The sequence below is a fragment of the Porites lutea genome, chromosome 7 (genome assembly GCF_958299795.1).
Source record: "Porites lutea chromosome 7, jaPorLute2.1, whole genome shotgun sequence".
Taxonomy (NCBI): Eukaryota; Metazoa; Cnidaria; class Anthozoa; order Scleractinia; family Poritidae; genus Porites; species Porites lutea.
Window position 1 is genome coordinate 29,599,179 of NC_133207.1, and position 16,158 is coordinate 29,615,336.

At 39.3% G+C, this 16,158-nt stretch overlaps 1 pseudogene; it reads left to right on the forward strand.

Moving 5' to 3' along the window:
• Window positions 1–6,656, forward strand: part of LOC140944761 (uncharacterized) — a 7,765-nt pseudogene extending 1,109 nt beyond the window's left edge.
• Window positions 6,657–16,158: the final 9,502 nt, after the last annotated feature.

Here is a 16,158-nt window from a genome sequence, read left to right on the forward strand (position 1 = left end):
CTTCAGAATTCACCATCATGTGTATCATCACAGCCTTCGTCAAGATGTCTTTATAAAGGAAGAGTACTATTATTTAAACGTTCCTAAAGTTGGAACATTCACAGTGTATGACAGCCTTGACTGCACCTTTGAATGCCTCGGTAATCCTTCCTGTTTGTCCTTCAACCTGGCAGCTTACAAAGGAGCAGATGGAAAGTTGCGGTGTGAGTTGTTATCCTCAGAAAAGTACAGCAATCCTGAGGAATATAAAAGGAACGAGAGTTTTCATCACAGTTCCATCAAGGTGGGGTAAAATTTTTGCATAGAGTTTATTCAAGTAAGATATTTTTTGATATCCCAGTTCTATGCGATTTTTAATAACCAGAGTGTCACGAACACGAATCGACGAAAGTGATTATTATTATAATGGCTGAGTTTGCGGCCCGTAACTTGCTACACGGACCAAAATTTCAAAGAAAAAGCTCATTTCGGAGCTCTAAATCTCTTTACCTCGGAAAAAAGGTTGAAATTAAGTTACAAGACGTCTATCAACCTTGAGTTTTATTATGGTTTTATTATTGAGGACTTAGATTTTGACTTTGTCCTTCAAGATTTTAAACCGTGTTTATTTGTGAACAAAGGCGATGAAGAAACTAACTCGTAATCTTATCGAAGAGGATTCTAGTCAGTGTTTGAAAATTTTATCGTAGTACACAGTTAAGAAGACGAAAATCGACTGGCGGAGATTCGAGATGTTTTGCCTAAGAGAAAATGAGTAATTCCTTCGACAAATATGACAACAAACATGCCTGCACCCGATCATCTCGACGAGCTTATTTGTCATTTGCAGTGTTTTTCCAAAGACCAACGAAAGAATCAAAAGAAAGATAGAAGCGACTCCGAGCCAGACACAATGTCCAGTTTTCAAAAGACTCAAGCGTCACTTTGGCGAGTGAATACTTACAGTGCTCTTAGTTTTGACCGAATATACTTAAGAATATATCTGTAAACCCTAAGGACTGAGATGTCTACAGATTTTAACCTAGCTTTGTTTGAATGAGAACGACGCTGATGTAGAAACTGAATCGTAACCTTTCCGTGGAAGAAAATATGGTCCGTGTTTGAAAATTTTAACGCACATGAGATCACGCTTGAAGACGGGAATGAACTGGCAGAAATTCGAGAGGATCCCCCAAAAAAGTTAACGAGCGAATCCTTCGACAATAGAGACCTTAAGATACCCCGAAATCGGTGTACGGGTAACGGGTAGCGCCATGTTTTTTTCATTTTGTGGTGACGTCATCGACCTTACCCGGTAGAACCAGCCGTTTTTCCGGGGTAGACACCAGTTTACCCGTAGAAGATTTACGAGTAGCTGGAAGTCCTACATGATGGAGAAACGAGTAAGTTTTTAAGACTTTTTTAAGTACAAATGTAAATTGTATGACTCCTTGGCAATGTTATTGCAAGTCTGTTCAAATATTTTTGCCAAATTTGAATTTTAGCTGTGAAGAAAGCGTTTCAAATGTATTGATTTTGGACCTCAAATGCGCAGGTTGAACTCTGAAACGATATCAATTTGTGGCGGTATTTGGGGGGATTTCTGAGAATTGCTCGAACGTTTGAGTTTCGCAAAAGAAATAGCATTGAAAAATTTAGCATGGGAGTCACTGTTGAAGTTGACAATCAAAGGAATTGTTTGGTGATGTGCCTCGATCTAATGGCGGGGTTTGCGATAACAAGCTTTCGGTCGAGGGACTTCCCGCCAAGTTTCTTTCTATAATATTTCAATAAGCTTATGTATAAATGAATTATTTGTTGCAGCTTGTTGTTAACTCCACGTAATACTCCATGTATGTCATCACCATGTCAGAACGGAGGCACCTGTGTAGCGAACTACAAGTACCACTCGTTTGACTGCCGTTGCAAAGAAGGGTTCTATGGAGAATTTTACGAAGGTAATTGATATTCAGACCGGGGCCCCCGTTCAAGTTTGGACAACCAAACTTGGCTGTTTTACCTAAAATTTATCTGGGAACTTTTTAAAGGTGTAGTGACGTGTACGTCAACATTGATATTAACAAGGTAACCGAGTTTTGACAGCCACGTATTTCTCTAAAAAAATAGCTTTTACTGATTGAATTATTACGTTATCTACTTCTTTTTTTTTACGGTTGCCAAGTCATGCCAAGAGGTTTATAATCAGCTCACGGAAAAGTGAGTAAACCTATGCATAGTAATTTAATTGATGAGGATAGATCAGTAAAAAGTAAAAAGTCCGGGGGATCATTCGGAGTGCGTCAGTGCTTTGTTTATGAGCCACAAAAACAGCCAAAAAATCACTCGTCAAGCTTCAAAAATGGAGTACAATTTGTGTTGCAGAGAGTGTCGATATCGCTTAATTGTTAGAATTTGTATCGTGGCTGCTATTTTAGTACTAGTCTTTGTTCTCCATTCTGGAAACTTAAGGTTATAAGAGACCTAAATCGTAAAAACTGTTGAATTTTTAAAACAAATGATTGGTACTGTTCAGATAATAAAAATAAAGACCCTCCAGCAAAATAAAGTTCTTGATGAAATGCAGAGGAACCCCGCCGTTTCGCTTGACGAACACCTGTATAAAACGAATGGTTCATTTGTACCGACAAAAAGTTCAGATATTTCAGTGCTCATAAGTAAACCTGGTTGATATGGAAAACGAACACTTCCAAATCGTTCCAAATCACAAACTGTCATATAATAATTATCGTAAACTCTCCCGGGAGGCCCTCAATAAAGTTTTATACGGGGAAACTCAACCCTGGGTCTAACTATTTGCAGGAAAGGTACTCCTTTAGGTATACCATTCCATTCATCTCTAATGGTTGAGGGTTCGAGTGGCTTGTTGGAGGCATTTTATCCCCAGGGGGTACTCAACAAATTTTTACGGGGAAGCTCTACCCCGAGGTCCAAGTCGTTACCTTTCCACATACCATGTTTGACAGAAAAGGTACTCCTTTCGTATACCATTCCATCCCTTTTGGCGGATGAGGGGTGGAGTGGCTTGTTACAGGCAATTTAAAATGAGCTCAGACCACGCAAGGGTCAATGGGAAGAAAGACTGCCTTATCAGAGGGTCTCAATGGGGTTAACCGATAGGCGTAAAACGGCCAAAAATTTAGCCGATAGCCGTAAAAATTGAAAAATTTTAACCGTTAGCCGTAAATAGGGTAAAAAAGAGTTAACCGTAAAAGAAAGTGTTTCCTAGATTTGCCACTTTTAAGGAAGGTACTAAACTCACTTATGGTTCCGTTTTTTATTTCCCGGCTAGTGTGATTCTGTACGCACGTCAGGCGAAGCGCCTTAACCAAGACCTAGGCTCCATCCGGCGCTCTCTCGGAGAACTAATTTTTTCCATAGCGAAAGTGTGGCTTCTTGCTGGGGATTAATATTTGCAATTTTCCGGAGGTCGTGCCCTCGAAACACTAATGAAACAACAAGCAGAGATGTCACTGTTTGTAAAACACGTTGCCGATAAACAACATTTCCCTGATTTTCTCTGACGCTACGGTAGACATTACCATGCCTAGTCCCTGTACGGCGTCTTCCCACGCAATCTCGGTCAAGGCATTTCGGTGGCGAACTCGCTCGGACCACGTGACCAGAAACACATTAGCCGCACGGAATAATGTGGCCTACGGACAAGGCAACTGCAGACAGTCGTTCCGTACAGTCCTTCACTATCGTTAAAAACACTGGACACGGGAATTTTGTGATTGGCCGTTTTCACACTAGGGCTAGAAATGGATCATCCGTCTGAGACTAGCCTGTGTACAGTCGCGTCCTCCCCACAGACACCCCTTCTCCGAAATTTTCTGAGTGGAGGGGGCGGCTGTACACAGGCTATCTGGAACGGATAATCCCGTCTTCAAAAGTCAGGGGGATTGTTCATTATTCCATTTTCAAATTAAGACGTATTACCTATCTGACGCGAATCATCAAACGGATAACCCGTCTCACACGAATAATCCTTTTCTAGTGTGGAAACGGCCATTTCTGTTATAATGAACGTCGCGTCCCGGCCTTGAGTTGGGCGTTCGCGTGTCTGCTTTTGCTTTTTCACAAAGATTATTTTTAAATTGACTATTGACATTTCTAAGTGTAAGATAATATTAGAAGTGGAATACTTTATAAAAAGTATGATCTATCAAATGTTAAAATTTTTCAAAAGAATAGCTTATTTCATCCCGAGATGATCCGAAGACCTTTATTCAAAAAATAGAGGTTAATTAATATTTAATTTTTTGAAACAAAAGAAGTTAATTTTTAACTTTTTCGTTAACCGTAACTGAAAAAAATTAACCGATAGCCGTAAAAGAGCCAAAATTTTAGCCGATAACCGTAAAGGCCACCACCCCATTGAGACCCTCTTATCAAAATCAAACTTGCACACTATTTTAATTGGAGTTTTTTTTTTTTTAGTAACAAAATCGTATTAACCTACAGAAATCTGTAATTATTTGAAAAAGGTTCATTGCATGCAGTTAGTGCGTGGTTGTGGCAAGGAAATAGACAGTGGCAGCTATAGGTAGCCTGTGGTCACCAGTGTCCATAAAGCGGGGCTGACGATATATGAGATTTTCTGACTTGGGAACACAGAAAAGTGTCCGTTTTCCGTATAAACCGTTGTCCCTATTAAACGGGTTGGATAAAATACGTGAGCATCAATAAACATGCAAAACTACTGAATATCTGTGTAACATGTTCTGAGTAGTTGTCAAAACAACCAATCCAAGTCTTACAGGTAGCTCGCGGGTAAAATAGCGATCCTTTGACGTCAGATGAGAAAAACATCATGCGCACCATTTTCGTGGTTTTTCAGTCGCCCCTTTCCCTTTTCTTCTGAACATCAGCTACGCTGTTTAGCCATCTTCGATGTCCGAATTTAATTCGTACAGAACACTTTATTCAAATAAACTTTATTAAAGTTACTTGAAGATCAGCACAGCGTGCGGGTAAGATAAAGCAAAAATATATAATTGTCAACCTGTGCTGGTGGTGATTAGTCCAAAATACATTAAACGTGTAGTACTAACATAATGGGGAACCTGAGAAATTTAGATTTGGCTGAGACTGTACTGAATTCCATTCATTTATTTTTGTAAGAAAAGGCGAACCTTTTTTTACAGAACATTCCATTTTTTTCTCTCCGACAGTTGGAAGCTGAAAAAATTAAAATGAGATTTCATTTTGTACAGGTTGAACGTGACTCAGTTGGTCACTCTCCTCCTTGACTCCAAACTAGTTTCAGTTCTCTGTCACTTTGGAAATTTTGGATGCGGAGATGGAGGATGGACACCGGTCATGAAGATGGACGGCAAGAAGGTAAGATATTGTGAACGTTTTCCCTTAGTTTGGCGACGAGAGTGGAAAAAAATGTGTTATTAATAATTAAATACATGCAGTTTTGCCGCTGTCAGCGGTAATTTTCAATTACCCTAGCCTGCGAATACAGCCGTTTCTCCTTGCTCCTTGTCGCTAGGGACGTTTCATCAGGAGGAACGTCTGCACCTCAGCGACAGAAATTTCATACTTAGGACGTAAAATTGCAAAATTTTCTGGGGGAGCATAACTTCAGCCTCCAAGTTTGAGGCGTCTTCGGCTCTCTAACTTTTCTTCTCGTTGGTACATGGTAAGTCCTTGGATCTGAAACATTTAAGTATTAAGAACACCTTTAAGCTTCTGCTGGAATATCTCGGTCAGTAGCAGAGGTCACCTGCCCTTTCTGTCAGACGATGCGAAGGTTTTCATCAAAACGCAAAAGCCTGGTCTCTGTACTTACGAATACTCGAGAGTTAATAAAAGATAATTATATTCAATTCAGCATTTTTCAATCGCATCAATGATTAAAGAGTGCAGTATTTGTTTACTTTGTATTCTATTGGTGACCGTTAACGCCATTTCGCCAGCTGTGGCTAATTTCATTTTATATTATAAAGCTGGAGAAGCGAGGACGTTCCAGATATTCTTTCCATTGTAATGGATCTTTTATTGCAAAATCTTTTTTTCGTCTTCTCCGGTAAAGATGTTGTCTTTAGAAGAAAAAAGAAACCTTTAAATTTCAACTTTTCTTTTTAAAGAACATTTTTCCTATTTCTTCCTCCTTTTTACCATAGCAAACATTTCATTACGATACATCATTTTGGAGAAACAAAGAAACCTTTAACCTTGACGGAGGGAGGACTGGGTTTGACTCACAATAGACTAAACTTCCCTCCTACTGGAACACATCCTTCTCCAAGATCTGCCTCGGTATGAAGATCGGCCAACAGATCAGGTTTATTGTGGTCAACCAGCAGGCGAATTCCTTGTACTCTCTGACCGCTGATGGGCAATACCGCAACACTTCACTGGGTCGTGACACATGGAAGTCGCTGATTGGTTCTAATGCCTCGTTTCAGTACAACTGTAACAAGGAAGGATTTAACGCCAGGAGTGACTGGCCGTTTTATTTTAGCCGAGCAAGAATAAGTATCCTTGGTAGCCATAGGCCTGACTGCATTGCCTGTCGCCCCAGAATTGGGTTTGGTGCTGGAGAGAGGGGTGATAACAGCAACACATGTGGAAACTTTGCAGTATTCCGTGCTGATAATGGTAACAAGCGCATCAAGGCCATGGGGTACATCTTGGTGCAGTAAAAAGAAAACACCACAGAAGAAAATTTTGTTTGTTGAAGTATTTCTTTTATAACGATGACATTCTATTTGTTTATTTGGCAGGCAATCTGACAGTTCATCTCTATGAGCTGCAGTTTGCACACTAACGTTGAAGTCGGTTCCAGATTATAAGTAGTGGTAAATATAGTATTAACTTGAGTACATGTTTACTATTGCATAGATTGTAAACAGGGAAAAGCGCCCTGGGGACGAGGTTCATAGATTGTAGATTTGTAAACTAAATATTGCTGTTTTACATAATTGTGAACAAGGAAAACTAGGGTATTGGACTGGAAACATTTTAATAAAAAATCTTTATGGCCTGGAATAATGGATTCATTTGCAGCAGTATACGTGTAAAAGGCTAAAACACTCGAGAAGCCGTTTATTTCCATCGCTTTTTTCGAGTTACGCACAATGCAGGTTATTAGTACTCTCAGATCCAAAGCCAGGATCAGTATCATTAGTAACAACAAAAACAATTGTAAGTCCTGTGACTGTAGAATTGGGTTTGGTACTGGAGGAGAATCTGATCATAGCACCTCATGTGGAAACGAGGCTATATGTATGGTCTCCAGATAATGGCAGTAAACATATTAAGACTATGGGATATATTTTGGTGTAGTAAAAAGAAACTTATGACTGGGTTAATTTACTTTTGGTGCCAAACGAAAACTAGCTTAAATTAACGCTAGATGGCTAGATCCTCAGTTTTCGTTTTTTCTGGATAAACGACAGACTTTTTATAGATTGAATTAAAGTGAACATTATACATTAGAATTAAAAAAGAAGATACAAAGGGAAACCAAGATTACAATCGTTGCCTGTGTTTCTCCATTGCTGCTCGTAGCTCATAGTTGGTGTTAGACTAGCCTAACCAAACGTTAGAATTCACAGTAGACTATTTTAAATTTTTGTAGATTAAAATAAAGAGCCAAACTCACTCGCTAATCATGAATATAATTATAGAAAAATAAATAAAGAAAAAAGAATAGGGAAATAAAGATAAAAATCGTTGAATGTTTCTCTGGTGCCACCGCTTTATACCCACTATTCAGATTAAGTAAATGAAACTCTCTTTGTTCTAAAATGGCATGTAAGTCAGTTACATTTAAAGTGGACGAACATGGTTATACGAGTGTTGAAACTTTGTAAGGGCGGGTATTTCAGACGAAATCGAAGTTGGGACGATCGCTATTGATTAACGCAACGATCGCATCGCCATTCTGTTCAAGTATGACAACCGACGTTGAGTTTGTTTTTCTTATCAAACCTTATTACTTTTTTGATTTTCTCTTTACCCGTAACAGTGGCGAATAAAGACCTTCAGATAAAGGGGGCCCCGGTCAACCAGACCCTGAGATAAGGTGGTGGAGTACCGGTCTCAAAAAAACTTTTTAACGGTCCTTCAGGATTAAGTTTAATCTAAGTTTATCCCGGGGGGCGCGGGAAGCCCGGGCCCCCCGGCTCCCTCCCCTGGATTAGCCACTGCGTAGTTAACAACGTAGTGTTGATGCGCAAAAAAAAAAAAAAACACGTCGGGGCTGAAATGCATTTATCAGCTTAGATTGATGAGTAGCAGAATGGATCTGAAAAGTCCTAAGACAGCCGGGGGATAATTTTTTTTCAAACTTTGATCAGTATCCAGTGGTTCCACAAGAGATTGAATCAATGGCCAACAACCGGTCTGAGGGAGGCACTTTTGGACTGAGGCAGTTGCCACACGAAGGCAGTCCGCTACGGTGTTGTTGTTTGTTGTTTTCTTAGTCGTTTTTTCTCTTGTTTTGTGGTTACGAATTTGTGTAAAGTGGCTGTAGACCTGAGAATTTGGCGAATTTCTATCTACTCAAACATTCGCGAAATACTGTCTACAGCCACTTCTACACAAATCCCTAACCACAAAACAACAACAATTGTTGGTTTTCACATGACGTCACTAAAATTTAAACTTACAAAACTATCGATCCTACTGAGATTTTAATTTCATGGTGTATTAGAGCAGCTGAAAACAAATTTTCGCTTCAAAAGGGTTATTGGTTTTGTTGTGGAGTACGCTTGAATTTCTAAGCTTTTGCATGACGCAGCATTTACATGACGGCCGAGAGAGCTGTCATTTAGGTTAAAAAAGTGACTTTTTTCGAGGAATCTTGCTATCTAAACAGTTCAAGTATTAGAAAAAGTATTACTTTGATGTTTATGAGTTCCTCTAGGAGTAAATTCACGCTTTTGTAGCAAAACTCGGTAACATATGTTTCTGTTGGTTTCCGTCCGCCATGTTGGAGCTAATCCGGATGAGCTCCAGCAAGGCGTCTCCATACAAAGCTCTATAAATTTGGGTAAAACATTTCCCCGGATATCTCGTATACCAATTATTCCTTCGACCCAAATCTTGGCGGGGGTCTTTGTATATTTACCTCCTTTCACTTCCCATATTCTGGGCTTTATCTGTGGAATGGTTTTGATTTTGATTTTTATCTATTTTGAATGGCGTGACACTGAAAACCAGTAATAAAAAAACGACACAAGCAAACAACTCAGTAAACAAGCTAAAACAGGGGAAGTTGAAAGAAATTATAAAATTTTTTGCTGACCCGGCGGTTATCACAAATCCAGGTATATACACTTTATGAAACTAGTGAAATTCCTACCTTTTCATATACCTGAAGCGTGAAAAAAAGATACCCCTTTCGGGCGGAGCCTCCCCGTATAGGCCATCATAGGAAGTACCCCGCCGGGTACGGTGTGATGTGTGAAGAGTGATAAATGAGGCAGTGGTGAATCCCACCTGCACTGTTCCATCAGCAACGTAGATTGTTTGGCCTCACCTTCGAATTTTAAAATAAATGAGAGAGGGTGAGAATCAATGAGACGAGGAAAACGGCTTAATGACACCGCAAAATTATGCTGTCATCTCAACTAAGTCGTGATCATTATACTCGGCCAGCATTATCTTGCCAGTATTTTAAAAAGCCTGTTAGTGTCTTATTAGCAAATCTGAGCTAAGCGGCCGAGAAGTGGTTACATGTATGCGTACAAGATAGCAAGGGAGGGCAAGCGTGAAGCGAGCGAGGAGCACCAGACACAAGCGTGCCTTACGCTCCTCGCCCGAGAAACGAGAAAAACTGCAGGCTAATTATAAGGAAACGGGAAGAGATACTGAGATTTTAGAAATGAACAGGGACTGGGTGCTTTCTTAACAATGGGCTTGTGTTTGTAGCACCACTTCACAACCTTTGGAGATGAAGTTGGATTCTAACTACCGTAATAAGTGGTATAAAAGAAATAATGATACAGCACGTAGCCGCAGGCCTGGGCGTCTTTGTCTGAACTTAATGATAGTTTTACGTTTTTGTAGGTATCAGAAAACAAAGCGTGTACAGTAAACCATTTCCACTGCCAGAACGACAACTTGCTGCTAGAGCGACGCGATAGCCTGTTTCGGGCGTTCAGATAGTAGAGCGCGGTGGTCAGTGGGGAGCGAGTTAAATTGTACACCGGGAAAACGGGAGGGGGGGCCTCTAGTCTCCCCTGGTTTTTTTTCTTCGTGAATTTTTCTCCCGCGCTCTACTATCTGAACGCCTGGAACAGGCTAGCGGCGCGAATACTGATCTGTCTTTAGAAACTGTTTAGCTTTGTCACATAAAATTGCATTAAACACTTTTTCTTTTTCACCTGTCTGAAGTCTTTTCGTGAGTTTATACACGGTACTCGCTGTCAGTAAATTGTTCAAGATGCTTCACTTCAGCCACGATTTCTTAAGTAAAGCTATTCTGCTTCTCAAGGATTTTATTAGACTCCTTTCCTAACCAATTTTGCCGGCAAGAAAACGGGATATACAATTAACCAAAATATAATTCTTTGGTGTTAGAAGGTGTGGATACAAAGACGAGAGTGAAAAAAAAAAAAAGAAAAATATGTTAAATTATGTTTTATAAACGTAAACACTATAACCTTTCTGCATGTGCGCATACAATTTTCCTGCTTCTCTGCCTTTCTCCTCAAGTCACCCTTCCTTCAAAGGGTGATATTTGAATGCATGTCACCGAGACCACTAAACAAAAAAAAAATTTTAGTATGGATTAATCAAGAGGTTCAATTAGGTATTAGAAACACAAAAGAAGACATATTTCTTGCAAAAAAATAATAAGCATTGTTTAAGTTAAGTTAGGACTTCTTTTCAAGGGGATTTCAGTTCTGACGTTTCCCGCATGTGACAATCCGTTAATCTGAGTAACGTTCCTTTGCTAATTACATACCAGTCACATACTGATACTTTATTGAGACTCCCTTCAACAGGCGGCTTTTCAGTCACAATGTTAACTATTACATTATAATGGTAATTAAGAAAAGAAGACTTATTTACAGTAGTTTAATTAAATTCAAAATACATCCAATCAATTTATTTCGTATGAAGAAAGTGTCCGCTTAAAACTATCAATATCTTTATAGTGTTCTTAATATTGTCAGCTAGTCCATTCCATGCCCTTGGACACCGAAAATAATATGCCCTTTGTCTACATCGGGGGACCACAAAATTGTTACATCCCCTTGTGTTCTTGTTGTGAACTGCTGAACGTTTAAAAAAATATTTACCTAAATAATCTGCAGCTAAGCCATCTAATTGTTATACGGAACTATTTTTACAGACTGATCAATGCATTTAACTTATTATCTCTTGCTGCTGAATATATAGAGGATATTTCAATACTCGAAGAGAAATTTCGTATCTCCAAGCGGCCATGTAATATCCTCTATATATTCAACAGCAAGAGATAATAAGTGAAATGCAATGATCAGTCTGTAAAAATAGTTCCGTATACCAAATAGATGGCTTAGCTCCAGATTAAATGGCTAAGCTCCAATCATTATTTAGGTAAATATTTTTTTCAAGCGGCCATGCAATGTTCTATTTATTATATAAACACCAGTGAATTACCAAGCCATTTCACTTTTAAATATTTTTTTCTGTGAAAGGCGCGATTTATTATGTAGCCATAACAACGGTGATATTTCACGTGTGAAGATAACATGGTTATATTTTCACATGTGGAGATATCAATGTTTTCGCGCGAACGCTTACCTGGCATTTAAATGGTGGTTATATAATATACTAATAAATTCCATCCTGATATCCATGGATAGTTGAAATAAGCAACTTATGAATCGACACACCACTCTCTCAGTTTGAAATTATCAATGATTTTCACCTGCTCAATTTTTTTGTTTGGACACCTAGACATTTTGAAAAATTGTTTTTTTAACAAACGCTACAATTGTGGAAACTTTTCGTTAGAATATTACATTAAGAGCAGCATTACATCAGAATATAGCTTAATTCCTTTCAGCTGCGAAATTAGACAGTGTGCATTTAGGGAAGTCTAATACAAACTTTATTTGAGAGTGACCGTCTATTACTGTTCATTTACGCTATCTTTGCTTTGGACAGAACACGTCACTGACAACGCACAAGTCAATCGAGCTCAAATCATTAATTTAGCATGCTATTATTAACAATTACTATATTAGGGTTCCTTGCAAATTCTACCTGAGAAAACTTCCCTTTTATCGCTTTGTTACACACACACCCTGTTGATGAAAACGGCGCTATGAGATTGCAGAGGTGGCCGGATAAAATAATTTGCTCACTCATATTCTGCTTCATCTTTGGAGCAGTTTTGGCAGCCGAAGAAGAATCTAGATCTTCCTACATAATAGCCCGAGAGAACAAACGTTTACATGGCTATGCTGTAAAGAGAATCGATTCTACGGATGAAATGGCATGCAGTCAAGCTTGTTTAAGGCATTCTTGGTGTACTTCTTCTAACTTTAAAGAGTCCTCAAGCAACTGTGAACTGAACAAGCACGAGTTTTCAATAACTGCAGATGATGACACCAAGCTCACTGATAATACGGGCACAACGTTTTCAATGTTTCTTAAGGTGAGTCGAAGAGAGGTTTGTCAACAACATACGCGATGTAAGAACTGCGTTCTTACATAGTTCTAATACACATCTGTTCTGTTGGAAAAACAGTAAAGTTGAGTTTTATTTGGGATGCATTTATCAAAAATGGTATCCAAAGCGGGGATATGTCTTGTATTGGAGCCCTGAGTCATATTCTGAGTCCTTTTGCTACCAGTTTCAATCTGCGACAATTTTTTAATGTTATTGACGGCTATGTATTCTTGCCTTCAATTGGTTTACTTGTTTTTTAATTACAGTTAAGAAAAATGTGCAGTGCAATTCAAAAATTCAAGGAGAATCCGTGGAGCTTGGAAATTGTATTTTGGTTTCTAAGTTCAAAGTATATATTGTACAGATATGATTTACACTGCGCCTGAAAAAGTATCTTGAGAGATCAGTACGGACTGCAAGGATGACATGAATTCGTCACAAACGTTTTTGCCCTAAAACATTTGCTAGTGTAGAAAGCTGCAGGAAGTCGATGGAAAACAACTTTTGCTTACCCAAGCAAAATGTGATTTTCTGCAGGGTTGTCTGGTGGCTGGATGCCTCAACGGAGGTTCTTGTTTGTTCGACAAAGAAAAAGACGCTTTCGCTTGCTCATGCAATCTGCAATGGAGTGAGGAAAAATGTGAACTAGGTAAATTCAGTCTTAGTTTTTTTTTGTCCCTTATAATAAATATAGAATAGTGAGAGAGGTCTATTCCCTGCTAGCAACTGGTATCCCGAATACCATGGAAACTCTAGGCCTCTGCTAACAGGGAAAGATGTGTACTGTTTGAAGCAAAATCGCGTATTTGTCTGTATCTGGCAAATGTTTCAGCGGTACAAAGAAAGTTAAACTGTTGACAGATTGCCAATTTAATGAACCTGAAACTGGTAAGTAGTATTTGGCGTTTAATTTCTTAGCCTCAAATGTGGATCGGCCTAGAATCAGGTTCCTTAGTAGGAAGAAAAAAGCGAATAATGGTGTGAACAGCCTGCTATTCGCCCCTTTTCTCCTCTAAGGACCCTGATCTAGGCTAAGTCTGGAACTTCAATGTTTTTCTTGTGATTTTTCGTTTTCTTTCTCATGAAGTATGGGCTCCTGAAGGGTATATATGTCCAATGCATAGTTGTAGCCATTTTTAAGTTTTAGGTTCGCCATCTTGTGTTCCGGCCAGTAGGCTCTACAGCAAAAGCTTTCAGCCAACCCTGCATTTTCCGCGAGTTTCTCCATCCGATGGACTAATTATAATCTGTTTTTGTAGACATTGACAATTTATTTGTAGACAATTTATTTGGCCATTATTCTATGATGGTCAAACGTATTTTTTATAATAGTATGAACCCACATCTAACTGAAGACAGTAGGTCTTCTTTTCAAACAGAAAATGGTTGGGAGGGAATTTTTAATATGAAAGCTATCTTTTTAAAAGGATCATGCTGAAAGTAAACTGAAATAAAAAAGTTCGCAAACCATTCGAGAAAACATTTTGAGACTTTCAGCCCTCAGGTACTCACTGGACATGTTACAACGGACATACTTGTGGGCAAAATTACAGACATCTCAACTGCCTTTGTAACGAGGACTTTATTGGAGCATCTTGCCTAATAGGTAACAAAACAAGCGTTGACCAAAACTGAAAAGTGCCCTTGTCTTAGCTTGAATATAGAACAAGAACACTAACAGGACTGCTAGTGAATGTGATCATTTTTTTCAGCGATCAAGTCATGTCAAGACTGGCATCACGAGAACCCAGACGGGTAGGTTACTTCTATTTTTCATAAAGGTCTTTATTTATTCGAGTTGGTTTTAAACGACACCAACGCTTTAGTACTAGACAAGGTTGTGAAACTGTTTTTTCTTTTTTAATGTAAACAGTGAAAAACCCGCTGCATGTTTTGACACCCTTAGGGAATGCTCTAGTGTCCGCCTAATACAGGTTTCACTGCAGTTGTTAACCAAAAAGTGTCTTCTTTGTCTAGGACAAACAAAACTCAGATGATTACAATTATCTTTGACTCAAAGCCAACATCCGTTCTCTGTCACATGGGAGATTTTGGATGTGGGGATGGCGGATGGACACCGAGCATGAAGATGGACGAAAATCTTCTTAGCCTTCTCATACTTCTCAAAGTGGCCGCTGCCCCCACCTCACAGGTAATAAAACGACCAGCCCTTAAATTAACTCGAGATCCTGTTCATTTTTTTTTTGTAGATAAACAATAATAGGTTATTTCTAGATTGGATTAAAGTAACCATTATGCATACGAAATAAAAGGTACACTGGAAAACCAAGATAAAAATCTTTAACTAAGTTTCTCCATTGCTCCTCGTAGTTTATGCGCACAATATTTCATGTTAAGATTGTATGTCACTAAGTGGGCTGGAAAAGTTTTTAGACAGGGATAGTGTTTCTCTGAAATTGTGATCAACCATGGTTCCAGAGGAGGCTGAATCGAGGTTGCACCACGCAGTGAGGTAAAAATTAGACAGGTAACTTTAAGGCTGATACGGTTGCTGCACGAATGCGTAGACAATCTGCGAAGAATACGTTTGATGTGTGAGGTGATAAGCTGTGATAAGAGAGGAAAGGCAGACTTCACATCAGTGAAACATTTCCGACATTTTTTTTTGAACAGCAATATGGGTTGTTGTTGTTGTTTTTTTATTTTTGGAGAGAGACGGATGAATGGCGTCAGCTCATGGACATCGCCGAAAAAAGGGCGATTAGTTGAACTGAGACAAGATCATTACACGGCCAGCATTAACTTACCAGTTTTTTTCAAAGAGCCTGGGTTAGTGTCAGCCTATTCCCTAGGCGTTCTCTCTTGATCCGTTGTCCGCGCGAAGTCTCGGTGACGTCACAGCTTATGGTAGAGTCCAGGAATGACCGAGCCGAAAACGCCTGGGGACTAGGCTGGGTTAGTGTTTTGTCCAATTGATTTAAACTGGGGCTCTCGCTCAGCAAGTCTGAGCCCGTGAACCGGCCGTGCAGTGGTTACAGGCATGCATATCGATGAGATGACTTTTTTGGTTCAAAACAAACGGTAAGGACACAGACATGCGTGCTGGGATGTTAAAAGATAACAGGGACAGTGCTATTTCAGGTAAATTCTGAAGATGAATCTGACGATGTCTACCACGGCACAGGTTGTCGAAACGTCAGTCATTGTGAACAACGGTACCACGATCACCCGGACGATCATGCTCAACCTACTTTTGAAAAACTTTTGAAATCGATTTTGAAATGACTTCTGGGTTCAAACCGAGCCTCGATTGCCAGTAGCTGTTCGGAAAACAAGCCAAAGCTCCTCCACCGGAGACATAATTAAAACTGTAGCTTTTTGTTCTTCATTATTTGGCGCGGGATTCTCCTTTTTAATGTTTTCCTGTCAGTAATAATGGTTAGTTTTGCGTGATCATCTTCCCTCGGTTCATTTTTTGTCCTTAGTGCAGCAACCTTAGCTTGTGACGCAGCAAGCGGAATTTATCAGTGCCTGGTATTCTGTGTATTAGTACTGCAAACAAAACTCGA